This window comes from Vicia villosa, linkage group LG2 (genome assembly GCF_029867415.1).
Source record: "Vicia villosa cultivar HV-30 ecotype Madison, WI linkage group LG2, Vvil1.0, whole genome shotgun sequence".
In the NCBI taxonomy this organism is placed as follows: domain Eukaryota; kingdom Viridiplantae; phylum Streptophyta; class Magnoliopsida; order Fabales; family Fabaceae; genus Vicia; species Vicia villosa.
In genome coordinates, this window is record NC_081181.1 from 52,225,108 (window position 1) to 52,230,918 (window position 5,811).

Genomic DNA, 5,811 nt, shown 5'->3' on the forward strand with positions numbered 1-5,811 from the left:
CTTTTTCTTTACAACTTTAAAACACTTAATAATATCAAAATAAACTCCCTCTAAAAAATACAAAGAAAACACTTAAAACATTAATAAAAAAAGTGAAAATCATTAAAAAGGGAATGGAAGCTTGAATCTCCCTTGCTTTAGGGAATCATTCGAGTGCTTGGATCTCCCTTGCTTTAGGGAACCATTCGGGCGTAAGTTCCCAAATTCTAAAAGACACAAACCAAAGAGTAACTCGAGTTTCCCTTGCCTTAGGGATTTCCTCGAAACACTCAAACTCTCTTCTATCTCTCGCCCTCGTGGCATTCTTAAGAACATGTTGAATCCATTCCATAATTAGGCGTATAAGTCTCCAAAGGTCGAGCATCGTGGATTGCGACTTTAACCTCTTTTCAACTAAAAAACACAAAAACATAGAAAATATTGAGCCGAACTACGGTAGCTCTGATTCCTTTTAAAGGGATACGTAGGCATTGGGTCGCGGGGCCTAAGCGAGCACACTTGTAAATAATTCCTTCTTTTCCCCGTATTTCTTTTACATTCATTTGCATTTAGGTTTAGACATTAGACACCCTTTAGATAGAAACAAACATAGGTGGATACCATCGAGTACGATGGGCGTGAGGGGTTCTAGCACCTTCCCCTTGCGTAACCGACTCCCGTGCCCTATTCTCTGGTCGCAAGACCTTGTTCTTATTCTGAGTTAGGTTTCCTGGTATTCCTTTTCCTTATGGGATAAATATATTAGTGGCGACTCTGATTCATTTTTCGCGGTAGCGACAGCTGGCGACTCTGCTGGGGATATTTATGATAGACCTGTGCTGGTCCATTCCTAGCGAGTCGATCCTAGCCTTTTTTTTGTTTCTTTTATTGGGTGTTTCTTTGTTTGTTTTTATGTTTACATCTTGTATATATGTTTGCATATCATGTTTATTTCCGCTTGCACATCATGCATCTGGACTATATTATGGGTCCCCGTGGGGGCCACATATTTTCTGCTTTGTTTTGCAGGTGGGGGGTTTTTGTGAGGTAAAAGGCCCACTACCCAGGCCAGTGACACATAGGATTAGCGTGGATGCCCATGTTGACTCCCGTAGCGCTTGCTATGATCGAGCTTGACATGGGGTACCACAACTGGGCGAGGTTCTTTCCTGGAACATTGTGTCTGGCACGCTTGTTGCCTCAAACACTTTGTATCCCATGGGAACTGTAGACCCTAGTGACCATTAGGGACCACTTGTCCGTGTCTAGACTACATACCTGTGAGATTGGGGTGGGACAGGAAACCTTGACTCCTACATACCATTGCTTCTTCAAAGTTGAGGTCGGACCTTTATTTGGTCTGTTCTCATGGTGCTTTATATTCTGGTATTCAAAAGGGCGTCGAACCTTTGATCCTGTGACATTTGACTTGCACAGAGGTTTTACATCAGTTGTCCAGAGATTGTACAGATGCTACTAAGATTATATGGACCTTGTTCCCATGCTTTTGCATTGCATAACATCATTCCTTCATCCACTTCATTTGTGGGGGATTCTAATGTCTATTTCCAAAAAAAAGAGGAAATGAAAGAAAAAAATGTAGAAAAGCAGAAAAGATGGAAAAGAAAAAAAGAAAAGATACTATATGCAAAAAAAAAAAAAAAAAGAGAATAAAAGAGAAACAAAAGTATGAAAAGGCTTTAGGATCCCTTAGAAATGAAACATGCATTCATACCATCATGCATTTCATGGTTCTCTCAGAAGCTTATGGGGGCCCTTTTTTCTCAAATTCTGAGTTCAACAACAAAATCTGACTTCTCACCGCTATGTGCTCGAAAGTTAATAATGGAACAACTCCGTGAAGATTTGAATGAGATGAGAACCGAAATGGGGATTGACATGAATCAATGTATAAAGGCTATTCATGTGATACCTGAAGAATATAATGTAAAGAAAGGAAAGGGCATTTTATAATGTAAAGAAAGTACAAACTCTACTAAGACACGCAAGCCAAGTACAAACGCTACTTCTACTTTTTAACAGCAAAATAACCCAAAGGCTAGAAAGACACGCAAGCCAAGTCAATAGTACTACTTTCTAGTGAATATGGTAAACCAGTTTGCTGAGGCTGTACATTTTGACATATACAATCTACATTTTGACATATACAATCAGTAATGGAAAAAGAAGCTTCAATAAGGAGCTATCAAAGACTATCCACTTTTCAATGCCCTTTGTCATGCACCTGCTTCAAGCTTTCAAAGACTCTCCAAATTCTCCACAAGCATTAACCTGTTTTGGTGTAGCATGAAACACACATCAATTAAGATTAGCAAGGATTTAGAGTGGATAATGGATAACAATAGAAACTTAGGTTTCTTTTCTTTATTCTTTTGGAAAATGGAAGTAGGGGTGTAAACATAGCATAAATTCGTACCCAGGTAGCCAAACTCTGCTATCCATAAGGTAGTGTATGATCAACATGACCTGAGTTTAAGGAAGCAAATGCAATTTCAATTACTCTTTCTTCAACATTATAGTCAAACAGTAGAATTCCATCCTTCAATAAATTTTATATGAAATTTAGAAGAGTGGGAAATATAGTATTAAATGTATTCTTCCAATAAATTCTTAACAAATGAAAGATCTCTACCTGAATAAGAGAGGAGACATCATGTACCTCGAACGTGAAACCATCGGGAGGGTCATAATGTCTGGGAAATATCCCTATAAATAACTGAAATTAAGTTAACCACGATAATGTTTCATGCGAGAAAGAACAAAATCACATGTTAAAATCCAAAGAGAAGGCATGCATATTGGCACAAAAAAATATTAGAGGTCACAAATGAATATTTACAAACTTGTTGGAGTATGTTTATTCACTTTATTGATCATTGGCAATGATGAATCAGTATATATAATTGATGCAGGTATATGAAACGATGATGTCTCGAAAAGAAATGGTGGATGTCTCAAGAGAAAATTCATCCTATAAACTCTATAATAGATCAGAAGCTTTTTCTTGCAAAATCTGCCACGCAGCTTTGACATGCCTCGCTTCTGTCAACGGTGCTCCTACTGCAAAACGTAGAACGTACTCACCTGATAGAGCCTACGCATATTGTTTATCATCATTGGAGAAGAACATATTACATAGGTAATAAAGAAAACAAAACCATGAAGTTAATTTATGCATACCGTGTGTTATGAACACACTTCCTGTTGAGTTTACTAAGTCGAGTAGATCATGGTTCAGTTTATTGCCATTATCATCAAAGTTCAGGGGAGGCAATAGCTGAAAACAAACTAAAGAGAATGTTCGAGGCGCAATGACCTGTGTATATAAATTTGTTGCAAATGTTTCATGACACACACAGAGAATCAAATACAGTAAGTAGTTAAGACATGAATCATTTGAAAATGCATGTTTTGACTTTGAAACAAATAATGTAGAGAACGACTCAATACCAGATTGAAATATGGCTTCTTATGTGAGTTTGCAGACCTTCCAATCCATAGAGTTGTAACACCATCCAAAGTTTTAATGATCTGGACCCCAGTGTAGGTTAAATGGCAAGATTACATTATAAATCATGGTCACATCAAAATGGATTAGGAGTTCCAATGCATGAATAATGCTAATATACTTGTGAGCAGATGCTGAAATGTAATTAAATTCCCAAACAACAACGACCAAGCATTTTCCAACGAAGTGTGGTCGGCTAAATGAACTTAAATTTCCTCTTTACAAAAATAATTCAAGTTGCAGAAGGAGAGAGATTTGTACACCACACACAAATAAAATCTTAAGAAAGGAGTTCAAAAAGAAAAGTAGAAATATTTCCTCTCCTATACCAACATGTCATCAATTTTACTTATTTTCAATCTTGTTCACAAAGAAAAGTGGAAATATTTCAAATAAAACTTTAAGAAAGGAGTCATACAAGAACAAAAATCAATTGACAATTGAAATTGCAAAATTTAAGAACTTGGTTTCGAAGTGTTTCCAATGTCAATCACAAATCAATATTTGACATATGCTTTGAGGAGTCTTACCATTGCAGTGTTTACCAACTCTGCCTTCATGCTTTTACCCTACGGAGTCTTTCCAGATATATTATCTCCCTGTCATTGAATTGAAACATATTAAGCACAAGCACAGAACATGAAAATCCATATATAGCAGGACTTCCAAGCTTAACATTAAGCAATACCCCAAAAGCTTGCATAACTCTTTTATCCTTCAAATAAAAATTAAGATTATTCAGATTCTTTGAATATTTTGCATCATAGAAAAACAATTTACTTAGATACACACTTAGCCATATCAGCAAATAAAATGTGAACAGGATTTGACTTGGTCCATATGAGCAGTGTATATGGACATGACTCTGATATCCACAGATCCAGTTTTAACATGACTTTTCGGCTTCTGTATGAAATCTTGAACAAAGAGAAGTCATTAAGAACAACATAAAAAGTAGGAAGCACAAAATTTGCAAACAAAAAACATTTGAGTTTTATGAGCTTATACTGGGAGAGGAACTCTGACAAAAACTTTCATCCAACAACCAACCTTCCATTTCTTCGATCTCTAACATGTGGTTCATCTCTTCAATTGTGCACCTTCTTTATTTCCGTAGCGTTTCGGAAACCCTAAATTTGTTCAAACAAAATTGCAATAAAAAGTGAAATAGTGGAAAGAATAAATGAAACTCAGAAAAATACGGATCTAGGTAAAACCAACAAACAAAACATACCTTTTGAGAAAGCAGCAGAGGAAGGAGAAACGGAGACGAGAGAGAAATGGGGGACTGCAAAGAGAATCACTCCTTTAGGGTTTGAGGAGAAAGAAAGCTTGAATGAGAGAGAGAAAATGATAGCTTACCAGAGGTGATGATGATTTCAGGGTGCAACGATGATGATTTCGGGACGATGAACCTGGTGTCTTGGCTTTGGCTTTTCAATGCAGAGAGAGAAGGAGAAAAAGGAAAAGTGAAGTACAACCTTAAGAAATGAGACCGGTGGATACAATTTGAATGGGTGTATTGATTTTGAGAAGTTGAAGGGAAAAACCAATGGGTAATAGAATGGTTAAGAAAGAGGTAATAGAAAATTGAAAAGAGAGTGCCATTTGGAGGAATGAAGTTATGTCATTGGTTGGAATAATATTTTGAATTAGCAAATTACTAAAAAGGGCATTATCAAGGCCAAATTATTTTTTCATTAAGGGCAATTTTGGGTGTTTAGTGGCATGTAATATTATTAGTTAGGTAGTTTATTTATGGCAAATGGATGAATCACCAAAGGAATCTTCTCGCCAACCAATTGGATCACACTCTGCATCAGAAATGTTCCCTAAGATCACAAGAGATCAATGGATGGGAAGCTAGCTCGAGAATGCAATGATCACATCTTGATATTCTTTGAAATTTCTTCATGCTTAAGAAACCAAACTTACTTCACTAAGCAAGCTCTCTACATCCAAATGCTCTGAACCTTTTGCCTATAAATAGAAGTGTCATCCTTCATATTAATCACACCAAAGCAACTCTACTTCTTGCTTTCTCTTTCTCTCCCTCATGCTTATGGTTTTCAAAAGTTCTTTGGCAAGAAGAATCGATTTCTTCAAACCAGAGCTCTTATTTTGAAAGTAAGCCTTCTAACACATCAAGGAGGTTCATTAGAAGTGATCCAAGCACCTGGATCACTTCTGTAAGTGGAGGAACACCATAGTCCCTTCCATTTTGGAGCTCGAGCAGTTGAAGGTCTGTAGCACAATTCAAGAGGTGTCAAGCAAGTCCAAGCATCCAAACATGTTCCTTAGGG

At 36.9% G+C, this 5,811-nt stretch overlaps 1 long non-coding RNA gene across 13 annotated transcripts; it reads right to left on the reverse strand.

Moving 5' to 3' along the window:
• Positions 1-2,415: 2,415 nt before the first annotated feature.
• On the reverse strand, positions 2,416-5,068 carry LOC131650586 (uncharacterized). 13 transcript variants are annotated; one of them, XR_009298319.1, is made up of 8 exons: positions 4,871-5,068; positions 4,743-4,796; positions 4,301-4,638; positions 4,197-4,223; positions 4,039-4,107; positions 3,181-3,531; positions 2,633-3,094; positions 2,416-2,466 (listed from the first exon to the last, which is right to left on the reverse strand). It is a non-coding gene; the product is annotated as an uncharacterized LOC131650586 (long non-coding RNA). The 13 variants fall into 13 exon arrangements; XR_009298314.1 differs by having other exon boundaries at positions 3,181-4,107; XR_009298317.1 differs by having other exon boundaries at positions 4,197-4,638.
• Positions 5,069-5,811: the final 743 nt, after the last annotated feature.